Raw genomic sequence first — 20,712 nt, 5'->3', positions numbered from 1 at the left:
ATGTACAGATTTGTTTGAAGCGTATGCAGCTTTAAAGAAATTCTAACACCAAAGTTCCAATGAATACTTGAGAAACTAGCTTCAGACTGTAACCAAAGGATAATGCTAAGTGGCAGATAATGACCTTGGGTGTGAGTGTGCAGAAGGCTGCTGTCCAGATAGGTGTTAGGTCTAGTTTTGCTTGTTTGTTATCAGTGACTTCAACGTCAAGTTAACCAGTATATAACTAAGCATGTAAATTGTAGGGCTGGTACTAAATTGGGAGGTGTTGGATACATCTGTGAGGACAGCCAAATAATTTTGATGAACCTAGAGAGATTAGAAAATATTGGCATAGTTTTAAGGCAGTGGAAACCAAAGGTTACAGCTGTTGCAGCTGAATTTTTCCAAGTTTTACTAGTTTGCAGCCAGCAACAGATACTTTCTTTTAAGAATACATTTTAAAGATGGGGGATAATTAAAGGCAGTAAAGTAGCAAAAATACCATGTGATCTTTAGCTGCAGAAGGACATTATGAACAGGACATTATGAATACTTGTGTTGTGTGCTTATATGCTTAAGTTTTGCAGAAAAGTATCACTGAGTGTGCATCATCTGTGTTTCATGTGATTCTGTTTAGATGATTAAAGAAACAACTCACAGCTTAATATAAACAGTAACTGCAACTTAAACTAGATTCTTCCTGAGTAGCAAGAGAGTCCCCATTCTCTCACTGTATCTCTAATAATCCACATTCCCAACTGTCCTTCTTATGATTCCCTTATCTCTTGTTCCTCCTTCAGATTCCTCCTTCTGGATTTTATACTAAATTGCATAAATATTGTGGTTTATAATCTTTTCATCACCTTTCATTTTCTGTCTTTCCCCTGGCAGTGTATCCTAACTGAATAATGCATAAAATAAAGTGGGCTCTAGCCCATAACAGACTATGTCACAATCTCCAGGGCTCAGGAAACACAGGGCTACAGTTGTTGCACACACAGTCAAGTGTGAAATATATCCACATTTGTAATCGTTATCTTTTTTGTTGCATTGTTGTGTAAAGGACTGAGGATACATCCAGGAACTAACTAAGGGAGGAGAGTTGCTAACACTTTCTCTCCAAACATCAAATTTGAATTTGCAGGAGACTGATGAGAACAACATTTTGGATGTTTATTGTATCTCATCTTCTGGATCCAAGAGCCCCAGGTTCAACTCATGGTATAAATTGGGAATTGGGAGTATTGAGGGAGATGGGGAAGGGGTAGTGTAGCTGATGATTGAGGAAGCCCTATGAATATAATTGTGCAGGTTTTCTGGGGCAGTGGCAAACACAGATGGTGTTCATTCTATTTAGCTAATTATATTAGAAATAAAAATTATGATCACTCATTAAACAGCTAAAGATCAATAAACCCATGCAAAATATACTTTCTGTCCACCTCTGGTATGTCCATATTCATGGACAGGTGTTTCTCGCTTATATGTGACAATAATCCTGTATTTAAATTCTGTTGCAATTTTGCTAGGTTAATGAAACTTCCTAGCAAGGTGTTTGTTTTTAATTTAATTTGCTGCTAATGATAGGAGCAACATGATCCCACTATAAAATAGCAGATGCAACCTACGCATTCTGCAGAACATTATGGATCTTTAATATCATGCAAAATTCGCATTTTTTTCCAACTTTTCTTTCTAAAGAAGGGAGCAAAATTACTGGTTATATTGATAAAAAAGGAATTCTTTTGCTGCTTTACCAAAGGAATGGAGCACAATTGATTCTTCTTCAGGACATATAAACTTCGTTGTTTCTTTTCTTTTCTTTTTTGTGCCATGTGACAAAGGAGACAAGTATAGTGGAGAAGGATGTGTGAAATTTGCTCTCAAGCCAAAAGAGTAAGAACTGAAAGAAAAATAACAGCACATTCTGTCATGTTTCTGAATCTTTCTAACTTTAGGATTCCAAGGGCAAAATAGAGGAATAAAATAAAATGTGATAAAAAGAATGATATATTTATACTTTGCATAATTCCCAAGTGATCATGAATTTCATTATTTTGAACTTCACATAGCAAAATTTAGATAAAGTTGTGAGTAAATTTGCCTAACTAGTTATTTCTTTTACATTTCCTTATATATCAAGAAGCTACAGCTTAGTTAATACATGAATGATCACATTTTTCATTCTTTGCTTCACAAGGCAATATTTAAATCAGTACTAGGGTAAATGCTGTACTTAAAAATATTTTTGGAAGAAGACATATATTCTGGCAGTACCTGGCTGACCATATCTAGTTTCCAAAGCTGGGGCTAGTCTGGGAAACTGGAAAAAAAAATCCAGAAGATGCACTGTTGCCACAAAAATTGCATGGATCTGTTCTTGATACAGAGGGGCATCTTTACCTTTAAACTTGTTGTTGCCTGATTAAGCCTCCAATGCAGCCTAATAGTTACAGCAGCCTTCTCCAACCTACATGCTCCCCTCCTGCCATGTATGGACCAATTCCCAGAATTCCCCAGTCAGTATAGCCATTGCTGATAACTCTTGGAATGGAAATCCACATGTGTGGGTAGGGGGTGGTATCAGGTACATACTGTATATGCTGGATTAGAATGCGGGAGGAATCCTCACTGTTCCAGGAGGGTCATCTATCCTGCTATCCTTAAGCCAAGGCTTCTCCAGTTCCCACTCCTCTTTCTTAAACTAATTTAGATAATCTGATATTCTAACCAGAAACCTGGAAATCCCAAAATTATATTTCACTTGGTATTTGGCATTTACATTCTTTCAGTTTGCTACAGTTTTTTAATGAATTGCAGCCAATACTAATTAAATGGCACTTCTAATTCTAATGAGGCAAACTCAAGCACTCTAGAAATACAAAGGGAAAAAAATACTTTCAACCAGACCACCAAACAGCAGTGTATGCATATTAACAGCATGTCTTGGCTTTCCATGTACATTTTATTATAAATCTCATGAAATAAGAGTATAAGTATTTATTGTACTAGTTCTACAGACTATGGCTCATCTCTAGCTTGCACTTAATCAACTCTGTTGTGCTTCCAAATCATAGGAGAATGTGCTCACTGGTTTTCTAAAATTAGAAGTGTATGGGAGAAAAAAATCAGCATGCGAATAGACTATTTAATAGTACACCTCTCTACCTTATTAATCAGTTGTAAGCCTCAAATCAGAAGGCAGAAAGCTTCAGTCCTATCCAAACTCCTGAGCAACTGGAACTGGCTCCTGAGCAAAAATGTATAGGACTGCACTGTCAATTTCAATACTCTGCAAGAAGCTAAAAGCAACATTCTATAAATCTCTTCCTCATGAAAATAGAACTCTCCCCCTCCCATAAAATTCAATAGCAACAAGAATCCATTTCTACAACAAAAGGTTGGCCAATTATTATAGATTTCTGTGGTTATGAGATATCAACAAGAGAATATATTTAAGTTTCCACTACCTGTGGTGCCCCTCAAATGTGTTGAAACTACAATTCTGAAAATACCTTACAGGTGAAGATGATTAGTCCTGACTTACAAAAGGAGCATAGAAATGAGATAAAGGTGAAGTTTATATACAGAAAATTATAGCACTGCTAGTGTTCGTTCTTGTATTGCCCCAGAGTTGCTTCCCAACTCAGAAAGAGCCGGTCCCTGCACTCATTCTGATATAAGCTTAAATTTAGGCAATGAAAGCGAACCAGTTATATCTCTGGATTAATCATGGATGCTAATGTACTTTAAGGTATTTTAAATTTAATATAAAAAGTTCAAATTCTTATACCCATAAAAGCTGCCAGTTTACCTTAATTGTTTTTTAGAAATACATTTCTTTGCCTCAAGGTAGAAATGACTACACTTTTACCATCTCATTGCAATCTAGCTTTCTGTTTGTAATTATTTTCAAACAACAGTTTTACTTACCTAAGTTCTTTTTTTCTGAAATTAGTCATTCTTGTTATCCAGCATAGAGCCTTAGGATTTTGTGTTCAATAGTTCTATCTTTATTCATTTTTCTCCATCTGCAGCTTGTCAGACACTTACTGTCTTCTCTCTTTGTAAGTGCATTTACTTCCCCATTATGTGTCTTGCTCACCCCTTTCCTAGATATTTTTTTTAGCAAAATTAGTAATTTTATAGGTTTCTTTCTTCCTTCATGGTCTACATTTACAGTTGTTCCTGCATGAATACCACTGCATGAGCTGGCTTTTGGTTGTGTTCTTTTTGGTTGTCAGGAGAGCAAGTACTGTTTGTCAAGTATTCTTCAAAACTGAGAAACAGTGTTAGTCCTTTTGCAGCTGGAGCTTTATGAGAAAGTTTTCCCCACTCATAAAGAAAAAGAATGGTTGATGTCAATGGGTGGGGCAGAAATAGGTTGACCCTAGTTACTCCTGAAAACCTCAGCCAATCAAAGAACAATCCTTTATTCAGCAAGTCCCTCATTTATCAAAGATGTGTTTCTTAAGGAAGGAGATAGACAGACACAAATTATACTGCATGGCTCAAAAGATAAAAACAGAATTGGAAGCTAGTGAACTTTGCTTGCAAAGCAACCAGTTTAATAAGAATGGTGGTTTTGAGGCACCATTCATATCGAGCCTTACCACACCATGATCCGTAAAATTTGCAATACCAAGTGCAGTTTGCAAATGCTTTCAGGAGCTTGTTATTAGCACCTGACTGAGTGTGAAATGTTAATGTCTGGCAAGATGACTTCAGCAAGGTCTTTTAAGATCATCTGGGATTCTTTTGAGCTTGTGGAAACTAAAGAAGCAGACAGCCCTCTGTGGCATGAACTGTGTCATTGGTAGGCTTGATACATGGCCAATGTGGCTTGCTTGTATGTCTGGGCAGGTCATATTTGACTGGATTTAGGAGTGGGCTAATGCCTCTTTAAGGGAGGGGTTGGTGCAGATTGCCTTGAAAGAGGAGGTGGTATGGTATGCCCCCTTCTGAAGAGACCATCTCTCAATCCAGCTATTTCTGATAACTATCAGCTAATTGCCAATCTTTTCTTTTGGAGAAGAAGATGGTTGAGTGTCAACTATAGAGAGTCCTGGAGGAAATGGATATTACAGCTCTCTTGAGTAAAGATTCAGACCTGGGTATGAGAAGGATACATCACTGGTCAGCCTTATATTAGGATGACCCATATTACAATCTAAATGGAAGGTGTGTACCCCTCCTAGTCCTATTAGAGGTCTGGGTGCCATTCAATACCATCAACTTGCTATGAGGGTTGGGACTTACAATGGTCCCCCTCCTTCCACATTTCCAGTTGGTATGCATGGGAAAGAGTAATCATGTTAATGTTTGCTCCAATGTGGGGTTGCACAGGGCTTGATCCTCTCCCCCATGTTATGTAATATCTACATGAAGCTACTGGGGGAGATAATCCATCAAGTTGGGCTAAAGTATCATTAGACCAGATTGGCGATTCCATTTAAGTTCTATATTGGTCCTTTGAGGCTGTGAGGGCATGGAGCTCAAAACTGTTGGAGATCCTGGCAAATCCAGCATGCCTCATTAGCACATGGATGGCTGCTCTAGGATGCAAACTGTCTATGTGTGAGGAAGCTGTTTGTTACCACTCCCACTCTCTCTTCCTCCTTCCACCGAGGAGAAGCAGCATGTTTTGGCTGCTCCTCCCTCCATCTTGGGCCATGCGGCTGGGTCTAAGAAAAGAAGGATTCTGCGCCTTTCTTTCACGCAGCTCTTGGCAGCTGTAGGGCTAAGAGATCACTAAGTATAGTTAAAGAACAGAAGAAACAAGGAACATAATTTTTCCACCAAAGATGAATGTAACAAAAAGTCAGTAAGACTCTTTTTAATTCTTAACCTACTCTGTCTAAGCTTTTTGATTCTTTATGCTTGGGAGGGCTGAATGTGTAAGATCAATAACCTGTGTTTCTCTGATGTGCTCATTAAAGCAATTTTAAAGATAATATTCTTTTTCTGTGTACAGCTTCTCAGCTGTGTTAAGCTCTGCTCCATTTCCATGGTTTTAGCAGGCCACTAAATGGCTTCAAAAACAAGCTCAGACTAAATCCCTTGAAGATGAAGTTACCATATTTCAGTGATCATTCTGGCTCAATATTAGTTCCAACTTTGATGCTGAAGGTGGTTTCACTCTTCTTAAAGCAGCAGGTCTATGGTTTTGGAGTGATCCTGGATTCACACCTCCTGTTACAGCAGCAGATGGACCTGGTACTCAGGAAGGCTTTTCCCATTTTTGGCCTTTTTCAGCTGGAAGGCTGATGATACAGATTCTGCCAAATGCAGGAATTGATTCTTGCAGAGGATATTTAAGCCAAGGGCCATATAGTTTTAGAGCTGTAGGTTGCTTACCCAGGATATACAGGAAGCTGAGGGGTGAAAAGTCATGTAAGGCCTGAATGTGGGGAAGAGATGTATAATGCTGATAGTGGGGAAGGAAAACAAAGTGGGAGGAGAATTAATATATTGGTAAGGTAATATATTGAATGAATATGGATTTTAAAAAATGAATATCATAATTTGTTGGTTTTAAATATCTTAACATATTACAATCTAATTAAAAAAGAAACGTCTGGAGCTTTAAGAGGCCAAAAACAGAGTTAACATAAAAAAGGGCTTTTAAAACTAATGTAAGTATGAAATGGGAATATCCCTTTTATGTTGCTTTGAGAATATGGAGCAAGTCTGTGCAAAGCTGAGAGTCAGAGATAACATGGAAGTCCTAAGCTTGAAGGAAGGAGGAGATGGTAAAGGATTCATGGGACCAGGATGATGGCAACGGATTCTAACGTTCAGTGACATTATTGCCAGGCACACCTTTGATTTAGGGGGTTGTTGGTAAAATGACCTAAGAAAAGTAGATCACAAACACACTTTTTCCTGAGCCAGTGAGAAGCTAAATGTAAATGAGAAAAGGCCAAGGCATTTGTATTCAGGCTGTGTTTTTGACTGAGTCAGAGAGGCTTAAAGATAGGAAACTCTGCAAAGCTTTGGGTGTGTGTGTGTTTCTCTCTTTGGACATCCAGTCTGTGACAGTTGATTTTGCTTTCCATGAAAATCCATGTAAGCTTTTCATATGCAGGAACTACATTCTTGCCAGTTGAAAGAATGGGAAGAATCTACTAATTTCTAAATTTATTAATTTAAAGAAACCATCTTCCAAATTTGGATATATCCTTCCAAAAAATCTTGAGCCTATATACATGGTTATCCACATCTGTTTGACCCCTGTAACAGCCATTGTGGTCTGCCAAACTGAAAGATAAGAAATGGGCCAAGGACACCCAGTGAGTTGGGAAATTCTATCCGCTACCCTTTCTTACCATTTGAACTTAACTATTTTTTATTATTTCCAATAAATATGCAGTATGATCCTATGCAAGTTTACTAGAAAGTATGTTCCTTATTTTTAATGGGAATGCTCCCTGATAATGTATACTATTTATTAATCAGTTGCTCCAAAGTCTGAAAAGCAGACCAAGTGTGAACTGCTATACGTGTCTGGACAGCATGTATCACTGTGCCCAATTTGTGGATTCCCCTGTTTCTTTGCCCCTCCCTCTGAGGCTGAGAAAGAAAGCACCATTCACTTTCTTTTCTGTGGGAGGGTCTTTGTGGTGATGTAGTTTCCATCTTTATGGGCAAAGAACATCCGGTGGTCATAGAATCATGCAATGGAGAGGACCTTAGAAATCATCTTGTCCAATTCGTGCTCAGTGCAGTGGTTGCTTGCTCACAGTGAGTATTTCACTGATCCACTGACAGACTGGTGGAAAAAAAACCATACCATCCTTTTGTTGTTCTTTCAGTCATTTGAGCTACAGTACAAGGGGAAACTGGCAAACTTGCAAATTTCACAAATTTCTTGGAAATCTGGATTTCAAAACTGAACCACCATTCAAAATTTAATTGATTTAACATGTTATTAATTTATTTAAATTTAACTCCAGTGGACTCTGGGTGGTATACAAAACTAGAGAAAACATATCACTTCCTAATTCTATACCAGTTTGTGAATATATTTCATCAGCTTTTGATTTCTATTATCTGCTTGTCAGTATCAGGTGATGGCTGTTCCTGCTAATCAACTATCAGATTTGTTAAACTAATGTTGCAGGTCAGCTGTTCATAAAAATTGTAATCTATTCAGTTCTCAACAGCTCTATTGTCAGTGTACTTAGTGTTCTGACTTGTTCAATGAATATAGATTTGTAGCCTGAACATATTGCATATATATATATGCCCTATTAAAACCATTGGCTGTTATGTGTGTTACATTTCAAACAGCATTATAGATAATTATTCCAGTAATTATCCAAGGTTTTTAACTCTGAGGGAGATGAAAGAAATGTTGCTTTGTATGAAAATTATTTCTTGGTGTTAAATCTGGACCATTATCTTCAATCTATTTTCAGTCCACATGCCTCACGGTCAGTCATTTTCACACAGTAACATAAAAGCAGACAGAGATTCCATTTAATAGTTCAGCAGGTCCTGAAATAATTCAGATAATCTATTTTGAATTATGGGCGAAAATCAAGGATTTAAATAACAAAATGTCAGGATAGTTAAGCAAAAGAAAACATATTTCTCAAAATATGACTCTTGTAATGGTTTTTGTGATAGCTGGTGAATAGAATTTCATTATCTGTAGCTGCTATTCCTCAGCTTTTTTATCATGCCACTCTCATGAATATTTGTCTAGTATAGGCAGTGGCTGTGCACAGTTACTTGAGTATAAATCCCATTGACTTCACTAGGACATAGAATGCTTCCAGAAAAGGCATTCATCATCCATCACTCCAGTTATTATTACTGTTTTAGGGGATCTTGCATTGCTATTGGCTATGTTTTCCCATCACTAATTCTATCTTTAAAAAAAATCCACAAAAAAATTCATTAATCAGATAGAAAATGTTTGATTGGTAGGCTTAGGAGACCTCCATTTGGAAGCATCCTGTCTGCCAAGACTGAAAAGAACTCTAATTTATCAGGTTATCTTGCAGAACATGCATTTGCAATAATACATTATTTGCCAAGAACCATCTAGCAACACCATCTTTAGAAACTATAGAACTTCACATTTGTATTCAACAAGATCTGCTAATCCTTGGATTAAATGTGAGTATGCAAGTATAGAATGAAACAGAGTCATAGACACATATACACATCCAAAATGTTTTTTATATTTTTCATTAGATATTGGCTAGACAGAAGAAAACCACGAACATCAAATTAAAAATGTTGCTAATAATATAATTGCTAATAATACATTAGCTTTCAGATCTCTTTTAGAGTTTGCAGGACTGTACCTTTTCTGTTTATATCCAGTAGGGATTCTTGTCTGATATAGGACACTTTAAGTGGGATAAACACAGTTCAGATCGTTGCTGGAGCTCCAAGCCTTCTTGTCAGGAATCAGCCGACTGGCTGAAGGATCCCAAAAAATCTGAAAGAAGCAGAGTGGAGGGTCTTTCAGCTTCTGTGTGATGTATGACATGCCCCAGCAGCTGTCAGCCTCCTATAGAGTCGTCACTGTGATTTGGGAATTAAACGTGGTCCCAAGAAAGCTTTATTGTAAGCAGGACTTGGCTCCAGCCAAGCACTTCCTCTGGCTCTCAGCCTCTCTATTTTTAATTAAGGAATTCAGGGCTATCGCAAAGGAAGTCAAATTGTTTTCGGAAAACAATAGCAAAGTAAATGTTTATTAGTTTCCTCCCCTGTGGCCTGGAATGGACTTGTCAATTGGACTAATGTGATGGATGGAGTATTTATTTAAAAAAAAAATCACAGGGCTCACATTCCCAATCTTGTTTACACCTTTAAGAAAACTGAAATCTAAGCCAAGCTGCAGTTTAGCAGTGCAAGTAAGACGTTAGTGGCAATATAGTTGTAGTATCTGTTAGAGTATATGGCTGTGATATGGTTTTCTCTAAAGCTAAATGTTTAAATGCCCTTATTGCTCACCTCTCCACAGTGTTTTCCCAGTTAAGCGATTCCATATTAACTCTGTTTTAAAAGTAAAAGAAAGTCTTCCCAATCCATTCTGCTCCAAATAGAGAAAACAGTAATCTTCTGCTGTGCCTCTTTAAGCACAATCCACTGGGACATTTGCTTGCACAAGCTTCACTGAAATTTATGAAACAGCATACAAGAATATTCATAAGTTGCTTTTAAACTGTAAGTAGAAAATGCTGGGGAGAATGTCCCAGGGTTCTGGGCCCTTGATGTACATTTTTATCATTATTTCTTAAAATAAAAGTTCAGCACTTTTTTTATCTTAAACTTATTAAACATTTTTCCATATATGCCAAGTAGTTTGCACTCTTAAGAATAACTTCAAGTAAAATAGTATGATGGCTGACGATTATCTCCTCCATTTAATCATCTATAGCTGGAAATAGAGTGTTGAAAGTGTTAGAACAGAGAGGACTTTTCCTGTGATGTGTTGAGCTGCCATGCTATCATTTATTTATTTATTTATCTTATTTTTCCACCACCCATCTCAAAACGACTCTTTCCAGTAATCGGGCTGTTGCAAGTTTCTGATATTTTCTGAAAAGCCTGATACCGTAGTGGGCAAAAGAAAAGGTTATGTGTGCATAAAGGGCAAACAATGATACTGCTAACTTTTCACTTTCGAAGGAAGGAAGGAAGGTTGGTTTTCTTCCGCTAAGTCTTAATTGTAACTTTGAAACTTGGTATTTCAAGTTTCAATCCAGTGTTACATACCAGTTGGAAACTGGTAGCTTAGAAATGCTAGAACAGTTTAGAAATGTAAGAGACAAGACCTGTTACAGGCACATTATAGTGCACATAGACATACTGTAGATGGAGAACAGAGTGGGAAACAGTATTTTGCCTAAACAGTCAATCAACTTAAGCAAGTGAGAAGAGCCTTGGTGGATCAAAACAAAAACTTATTTAAACGGTTTCCCATTGGACCCACCAGATGTCTATAGGAATACCACCCTTCCACTTGTGCATCCCAGAAACTGGTTTGAAGTTGTATTCCCTCTAATAGTGGAGGCAGCCTGCTTGCAATCAAAACAGTTGTGTGATGATTGAGATGATGTGAGAGCAATCAGTATCATCTGTTTATGGATGATGAATTAGTCAATTTCAGTTTCCTTTTTTTTTTTTTTGCAAATAAGATTCCTTGATAAAACTCAAGAACTTCTCTTTGAAGTTCACAAAGAATTTTGGTGCACATTTCTCCAGATATATGGATTTTTGTTTCCAATTTTTGCTTAACATTCCTAGTTTTTGCAGAACGTTCTCCACCATTATTTTAACATTATTTTAATGAATTTATCATTTTCTCTCAGACTGGGAAGGAAATAATAGTCTTTTTAAAAAAAATGTAAACTATATTGCAAAATTTGGAAAAATACAAATGTTGAATGATTAAAAACTTTGGTCCATGTAAAATAAATGATTTCTCCCCTATAAGTATCAGATGTTCACACAATCACACTAATGTGAAATGAATAATTAGACTATTTCCTTAGTATCTTAGCTTGAGACCTTCGCTTTCAAACATCTCTGGCAAGAAATTTTAAGCTTTCTGAAAATACTTTTTAGTATGTGCTTACTTTGTTAAGAAACCTCTCCAAAGTTAGTGCCTCCAGATTTACAGGCTATGCTCTCCATCATCAACAGTCCTTCATATTAACCATACTGTAAGAATGATGTGGGTTACAGTCCTCATATCAGAAGTGTACAAGTTGTAGAAGGGCAGAAATCAGCTACAAATTCTATAATGAGTGATGCTAGAAAATCACAAATAAGTTAAACTGTCTGAATTTGTCCAACATGGAAGATGTACTTTTTGTTATGCATGTATTAATAGAATCAGAAGTGGGTTACTTATTTATAACAATCAATATAAAATATTTCAAACAAAAAGCAAAAATAAGACAAAAAAGTTACAAAAAAGATTTTTTTGAGGGAAAAGCAGGCAAGTAAAATGTATACTGTCTACAGAATGAACACCTTCCTAAATAGAAGGATCTTAACCACTCAAGTGCAGTTCCTAGAGGTTGTTAGCTTGGCTTCCCAAAATAGATATTTCTGCAGCATAGATATAGTCACTGAAATATATATCCAAAATTCTTTTTTTAGGCTACTGCATTACACTTGATTGGAAAACCTCCTTTGTAGAAGGAGATGCTTGCTCTTTCTTTTCCTAGAGAAGGAATTTTCCATTTAAAAAAAAATTCTTATCAAAATATGGATTTGTGGATGACAGTGGCTTTTCACCATCAAGTCTCCAGTTTGTGTAATGTGTTGCCTGTTTGTAAGCAACCTGGTGTCAACTGTAACAGCAGGATGGCTGTGCCAAAATGCTTTGTTTCCATTTTTCTTTTCTTCTTTGCTAATCAGTAAAATTACTCCTAATGAGAGTATGTTAGGAGAGGCATGAAAACTGCTATTTAGTACAGCTGCTTGCTGAGAAACTGGCTGCACATTGGAAGACTAAACATTACAGTGCTGGCATCTGGAGAATTTTGTGTTGGAGTCTTCTTTGAGAGTCCACATTCCTGACTGCCTATTTTGCTACACAAAGTAATTCCATTCTCTTCTCTGTCACAGAAGGGCCAGAAGCATTAATTACCCTTATTAGCTTAATAGAATTCAGGTTAACGATGGGAGAACATTAAAAGAGAATGGTGAGAAGGTAATCATTCCATAAAGTCATTCCTGGTGCCATTTTGTTTGCATGTAAATTGTGTCATGAGAGTGATGGCATTATTTGTTTCCACCTTCCAGAGTTGGTAATAGCTTCTGGCAACCTTAGACAGTCTCCTCCTGTCTGCTTCCTCTTCATATTTTTTCCTCCCTGGCCTAATACTAAACAGCTGAATCTCCTTTCATCTTAATTCCCATAAAACCCTTGAAAAAGCATCACTCTGAAGGATTATGGGAAATTAAAATGGGTCAGCCAATTAATACTGCTCCTGGCACTTTGAATTCACTGTTCTGTCACTAATACACTTCTCTGGCTAGAGCTCAGCTGCATTTCATTTGAGGCTTGATCACAACTCTGCTGGTCAAAGTATTGATTTAAACAAGTTTAGGGGGGTGAATTCCTAGTCCAACTAATTTTGACAGATAGACACCATTATTTAGAAGAAACAAAATGAATGATCTGGCCCACTGTGGGCTCACATCCAGTCTGAATCTGTGCCAGCATGGATGAAACCTGGAGAGAGCCAGTTTGGTGTAGAGGTTAAGGCATCAGGTTAGGAACCTGGAGACCATGAGTTCTAGTCCTGTTTTAGAAATGAAACCAGCTGGGCGACCTTGGGCCAGTCACACTCTCAGCCCTAGGAAGGAGACAATGGCAAACCATTCCAAAATCTTGCCAAGAAAACGGCAGGGCCTAGTCCAGGCAGTCGCCAGGAGTCAAAACTGACTCGAAGGTGCGCGCACACACACTCATACTATCTTTACCTTTTCATTTCTGTAATTAAAAGCATTTTTGCCCTTTGGGCAAATTTGATGACTTCTTGTACGGTAATGAAACTATTTCCATGTGACCTAATAATCTCAAAAGAGCAAATGAATTTTACAGGTACTTCATGTTCTATATATGTAAAATTGCCAGGCCTATGCCTCTGACTCACAGCTTTGATGAAAACACTAATTCTAGATCAGCCATATGCCCTGTTTGAGGGGTGGGGGGGAAGGAAGGGAGGGAGGGAAGAAGGAAAATATTATATATCTTTATTTTGACTGGGATTGCAGTGTTTTGATTAAAACTCACATATAATGGGAAATAATTATTTGAGCAAGGCTGATGTTACCTAATGTACATACCCAGAAAACTCCCTGACCCCTTTAAAGAAAGATTCACTTTCCAAAGACATTGCAAATATTGATAAAATGTTGGATGAGACAGTAGATCATAACTAGCAAATAGAACAGTGGAGACTTTATACATAAAATTTAAAACTCTTGCTGATCTGAAACTGAGTTTCATGACAAGATAAATCCAAAGAACATTCCTTTTGACAATTACACTAAGTTACCCTCTTGGATCGTGACTGTACAATGCTGGATTCCCAGGCTGCAGCTGAGAGAAATCAGAAATACCCCAATATTCTATGCTACGGAAAGTTTTTTTTTTTTTTTTGCATCTGTTGCAATGTGTATGCACTGTGAGGAACGCGGAAGAGATGAAACCTTTGTAGGCGCTCAAGCCAGACTATCTGAGGTAATAATTTTGGGTCGCCTTGGGTTTCAAGTAAGAACATAGGAAACTGACTCCTACTGAATCAGCCAATGGGTCCATTTAGCTTATGATTGTGTGCAGAGGCTATCAGGTAATTGATTAGTGCTTAATGCTGCTATTAGGATCAGGAAAAGACTTTAAAATCACTCCAATCCCAGTGTAGTACTTGGAGAAAACAGGTACTACAATTGCTTGGGAAAAGGTATCTTTAACTCTCACAGAAGTCCCAATTCAGCAGAAACTGGAATACCCCCATAGTTAGTGTGTGTGTAGACATATGTCTTTGTACAGGGACCCTGGCCACTGGGACAGTAGGGTTGCTTTCCCCTGCATTATTTTACAAGCAGCCAAGTTTCTCTTTCAACTGGAGTTCCAAAGGATATTTTCTTAATATAAATACCGTGTGAATGTGCATTATGTGTGTTCTTAAGAAGGAAAAGCAGCTATAAATATAGAGCTAATCTCTTATTTCATGTTATCTACAGTACATCTTTCAGTCCAGCAATCTCAAACTGTTTCTATGACAGGAAATGCCACAAGAAACCTGCAATCTGCCAGTCAGAACATTTAGGGGGAAAAAAATAAAAATAAAAAATGTTAATATGTACACACTGGAAAATGGGTGACAGGTTAGGAAGTCTGGATGAAGCTCTGAACTTGTCTTTAAAAGTGATAAAATAATTTGTCTTTAAAAATGATCTGCCTGCCTGAAAAAGAATGGAACATCTATGCCACATGTGATCCTCATGTGGGCTTCTGAAAGCCTTTCAGAAGGTTATTCTATCTCCATATAAATCAAATCATTTAACTGGTTCTTCAAAGTTCAAAAGAAATTTTCGACTGGCTTAACACAATGCACCCAGTATTTGAAAATTTTGGCAATAAGTGAAAGATACCACGGGATGTTCCAGATAGTAGCTTTATTAACAGAATATTAGAAATGGTTTAAGAGTCAGGCAAAATGCTTTGGCAGAGCCGTGAAAATGACATCTCAAACCATATTCACAGACACATCCTTATGAAAGGGAAATTTTGCCTACTCTTGGCAAGAAACAGGGCAGACATGAAAGAAAAGAAATATTGAAGACTTTGTATGCTTAAAAAGACAAAGAAGTGAAGTAATATAGTTTAGCAAAAGTTCCTCAAATGCTCTCATACCAAGATGGTGACTGGGAGCAGACGCTGATCGCGGCTCCTGGCGTGGGGAGAATTCGGGTCACTGAGAGCCCCGCAGGCCTTGTTACCAGCCCCTTCCCTTGTGGGGGGCTTGGGGAGGACAGACAGACCCTGTTGAAATTTTGGGTTCTCTGGCCTTGACACCTGCAGCCGGCATTGGAGGCAGCAGGAGCCCCTCCCCCTGTGGAGCAGCAGAGCACAGCGGAGGAATGCGGCGGACCTTTGGGGTGGCCGCTGACTCTGTGGAGCCTCCGTGGATGAGGGAGCCTCCCGTGGATTCGGGGAGACCTCTGCGGACCCGGGTGGACCCTGGATGCCTGGTTGGACTCGTAGGCCCTGGCGGATGCCTGATAGAACACGGCAGTGTGTGCAGGATTCTGGAGAGAATGCAGCAGGCCCTGGGGCGGTTTCCCTTTGTGGGAAACAGTGGACACGGCTTCCTGGGGACAGCAGTGGACCCAGGTTGACCGCAGGAGATCTTCGGTGGGCCTGGGACCCTGCCAGACCCGAGAGACCCTGGCAGATCTGGACAGCCTCCACAAGGTGGCAGAAGACTGGAGGCCTTGGAGGTGGAGTCCCATGGTGTGGACCAGAGGACCGCGGGCCCCTGGGTGGACCTTGTGATCTCTGGCAGGACTCTGGTGGAACACTCATAGACATCGGTGGACTGGGGATTGTTGGGGTTCTCAGACTCTGTGTCTGGGGGTCTGGGGAATGCCTGTTTGTTAGAAGCGGCAGAGTGGTTTGGTGGGCCCCTCAGAGTGAGTGTGAGCTTACCTCCGGGGGTGAGAGTTGACTGAGGGTGGGAGGATGTGTGCATGGGGGAGGGGACCCTTGCATTATCCCAGGGTGGCCAGTGGTTTGGGAGTGGAGGCAACTGGGCCTGGCGACTCTGGGGGTTATAGGGCGGGTTTCACTATCGAGGTAGTGAAGGGCCAGGGATGTTATGACGGGAACTGGAGGGCAGGCCATTTCCGGGGAAGACGCTCCCAGTGTCTGTTACCGGTAGCGTGTTCCGGCCCTCCAGGTTCATACCCAGGTCCTGGTCAGCAGATCCCTGAGGGCCTTCGGCTCCGGCTACTGCTTCTGAACGCCAGGTCAGTCAACAACAAAGCCCCCCTTATAAGTGACTTGATCGCAGAGGAGGGGGCAGACCTGGCGTGTATCACCGAGACCTGGCTGGGTCAGGAAGGCGGGGTATCCCTTTCAGAAATGTGCCTGGCCGGGTTTCAGGTGTGGCACCAGCTGTGACACTGGGGCAGGGGAGGTGGGGCAGCAGTTGTCATCCGAGAATCTCTAGTAGTCTTCAGGGGCGCTGCTCCACAGGTAGCCGGTGTGAGACCCTGTTTCTCAAGTTGGGCACCCAAGAACAGTTGGGAGTGTTGCTGCTGTACCAGCCTCCCTGCTGCATGGTAACCTCCCTGCCTGAGCTGCTTGAGGCCGTCTCAGGGTTGGTGGTGGAGTTCCCCAGGCTTATGGTCTTGGGGGACTTCAACCTACCTTCCCTGGGACGTGCCTCGGATGTGGCTCAGGAGTTCATGGCTACCATGGCAGCCATGGGCCTGTTTCAGATCATTTGGGACCCAACTCGAGACAGTGGCCTCACTCAGGACTTGGTTTTCTTGTCGGAGCAGTGGCAATGTGATCTGAGGGGAGAGGTAGATCTGTCCTCATTGTCATGGTCAGACCACGCCCTGGTGGCCCTGAGATTCTCTTGTGCTGCCCCCCTCCACAGGGAGACAGGACCCATTCAATTGGTCTGCCCCCAGCAACTGATGGACCCAGTGAGGTTTCAGAAGGAGCTGGGGGTTATACCCTGGGATCTACTGCACAGTCCAGCAGAGGTCCTGGCTGCAACCTGGAATAGAGAAGCAGCCAGGGCCTTGGACAAGATCGTGCCTGTGCGGCCTCTCTTGCCCACTCAAACCCGGCACTCCCCGTGGTTTACGGAGGAACTGCGGGTTTTGAAGAGGGTGAAAAGATACCTAGAGCGCCGCTGGAGGAAGACAAAGACTGAAACTGACTGAACACAAGCTAGAGCCGTTATTAAGCCCTACCTTGTGGCGGTAAGAGCGGCGAAATGTCAATATTTCTCCGCTCTTATTGCATCCGCAGAATGCTGCCCAACAGCCCTGTTTAAAATTATGCAATCGTTATTAGGTAGGGGAGGCTCTGTCTCCTACCTACAGGGCTGTGTGGAGGAATTTGCTGAGCATCTTCAGGGTAAAATCGCTCAGATTTGGTCTAAGTTGGACTCTAAGCGTGGGGCAGAGTCTGGGGAGATGCTGAGGGAACGTACTTACCCAGTTATCTGGGAACAGTTTGATCCTGTTGGGCCTGAGGAAGTGGACAGGATCCTCTGGATTGTAAACACCACCACATGTCATCTAGACCCATGCCCTTCCTGGCTTGTGAAAGCCTGGGAGGTGACATGTGGTTGGGTCCAGGCGATGGTTAATGCATATTTGAGGGAGGGAGTGGTTCCGGTTGCCTTTAAAGAGGCACTGGTACACCCGCTCCTCAAAAAGCCATTGCTGGACCCTACTGTCCTGGACAACTTTCACCCAGTCTCCCACTGTAATGATTGCCTATTCCAATAAAAGGAGTCTCATCAGTAATTACTAGAGAAAACTAATTTATTGAATGAATAGTATGCAAAGTACGAAGAAAGCTGAGAATGAGCAAAAGCGCGCCAATTACAAACTTAAAAAGCCTTGCTCCCGTTGCGAACCCTCCCCTCAGGCTAGCATAGCAACCACCCACCCCAGATGCTAGCAACCGTTAGAATCGGCCTGAGAAAGTAACCTTGAACAGCAGAGATAACCCAAACATACATTCCAGAAGATCACAAGTCAGCACAAAGGAAATTTACCAGCGTGCCCAGGCAGGCACGCAACTGCAGATATGACATGTGAAACGTTACGAGGAAGCATAAACATCGGAACGGGAACATGACATACCGCCCCCCCACAAAGAAAAAAAACCTTAATTGTTAAGGCGCAGGTTTATCAGGGTAAGCAGCATGAAACTGAGCAACCAAGTGGGGAGAGCGCACATGTTGTGCAGGGACCCACTCTGGATGAGAGAAATGCTTCCAGCGAATCAGATATTGCAGAGTGGAATGGAAACGTCTAGAGTCTAGTATTTCCTTGACTTCGAAATGTTGTTGACCATCAATCATTATGGGGGGAGGTGCAGGCGGCTCAGGATGCCAATGGGTAGACTCCACGAATGGTTTAAGCAAACTGCAATGAAAAACAGGGTGTAAGCGCTTGAGATTGTGAGGTAAGTCCAACTTAAAGGTAACAGGATTAATCTGAGCAACAATAGGAAATGGACCTATGAACTTGGGCGCCAGTTTTTTGGATGGTTGAGGGGATTTGATGTATTTGGTGGAAAGGTATACTCTATCCCCTATTTGAAAAAGAGGTTGTGGTGCCCTTTTTTCGTTGGCATGTCGTTGATAAGTGGCTTGAGCATCGGCTAAAGCTTGCTGTAGTTTTGGCCAGGAATCTGCCAGTTGTGAGGCCCAATCGGTCGGGGAGGTGGGCGAAGTAGACGGTGGAGGCAATTCAGGAATAGGGACAAAGTCATGGCCAAATACAGTACGAAAGGGCACCGCCCCAGTACTTTGATGCACAGCATTATTGTAAGCAACTTCAGCAAATGGCAGGAGGTCTACCCAGTTGTCTTGTTGATAATTAACAAAAGCACGTAAATATTGCTCCAACGTGGCATTAACCGCCTCAGTATTCCCATCTGTTTGGGGATGAAAAGCCGTGGATAGCGCCTGTTTAGTGCCCAATAGTTTCATAAATTCCCGCCAAAAGCGTGAAGTAAATTGTGTTCCTCTGTCGGTCACCAAGCGGGCGGGGCTACCGTGTAATCTGTACACGTGAACTAGAAAGAGGCGTGCCAGCTGTTGTGCAGATGGTAGAGACGCACAAGGGACGAAATGAGCTTGCTTCGAGAAAAAATCCTTAACAACCCAAATGACAGTCTTTCTCTGGCTAGGAGGTAGATCCACAATAAAATCCATAGAGATTTCCTCCCAGGGGTGGGAGGGATTGGCCACTGGCTGCACAAAGCCCTGGGGTTTCCCCCCTTTTCGTTTTGCAGTAGCACAGACAGGGCAAGACTTGACATAGGCTTTTACATCTCGCCGGAGGGTTGGCCACCAGAACTGTCGACGCACTAGATGAATAGTTTTTGTAAAGCCAAAATGCCCAGCTGTTTTATCGTCATGAGACCTGAATAGCACAGTTTTGCGCAAGGTTACAGGCACATAGAGGCGATCATCTTTCCATGCCAAACCTTGCTTCAAAGTAACCGCGCTCTGATTGTTTTGCAACCAAGTATCCGATTTCAACTCTGCCAGAAACCTTTGTTGCAAATCTGCAGGAACGGATACATGTATCGCGCTAGGACCGGCAGGGGTGTCAGGTTGCTGCGCTCGCGTCTGACTGCGAGTGACTGCTGCTAGTGCCATTTGGGAATCTGTCCAGAGGGTTCCCACCACATCTGGGGCTGTTCCTGAATCCTGGGGTTGGCGCGACAGTGCATCAGCTAAAAAGTTTTTCTTTCCCGGAATGAATCTGAGTTTAAAATCAAAGCGGCTGAAGTACTGAGCCCATCGCACTTGCTTAGGGCTGAGCTTACGAGAGGCAGTAAGGGACTCCAAGTTTTTATGATCAGTCCACACTTCAAAAGGGTGTGCCGCCCCCTCCAATAGATGCCTCCAATTCTCCAAAGCGGCTTTCACTGCAAAAGCCTCCTTCTCCCAAACATGCCAGTGTCTCTCTGTCTCAGAGAATTTACGTGACAGATAAGCACAAGGCTTTAATTGTCCTTGCTCATTGCCTTGCAATAAGAGGGCACCAATAGAAAAGTCTGAGGCATCGACTTGCACCACAAATGGTTTGTCAGGATCAGGGTGTTGCAAGATTGGTTCAGAGGTAAACAGTTGCTTGAGTTGGTCAAACGCCTGTTGACAAGCAGGCGTCCATTTTAGGAGTGCCCCTGGATTCTTTGATTTGCGGGTGTCTCCCACACCCTTTGTTTTGAGTAATTCGGTTAGGGGTAAGGCAATCTCAGCAAATTTTTCCAAAAATGGACGATAAAAATTCGCAAATCCGAGAAACGATTGCAGCTGTTTGCGTGTGCGTGGGGGCTCCCATACTAAAATAGCCTCAATTTTGGCAGGATCCATTTCAATGCCTTTATCTGAAATCCTATACCCCAAATAATCAATTTGTGTTTGATGAAATGCACATTTGGATAGCTTGGCATACAAGTCAGCCTTTCTCAATTTG

Source organism: Candoia aspera, chromosome 5 (assembly GCF_035149785.1).
Source record: "Candoia aspera isolate rCanAsp1 chromosome 5, rCanAsp1.hap2, whole genome shotgun sequence".
Taxonomy (NCBI): Eukaryota; Metazoa; Chordata; class Lepidosauria; order Squamata; family Boidae; genus Candoia; species Candoia aspera.
Note: the sequence above shows the minus strand (reverse complement) of the source record.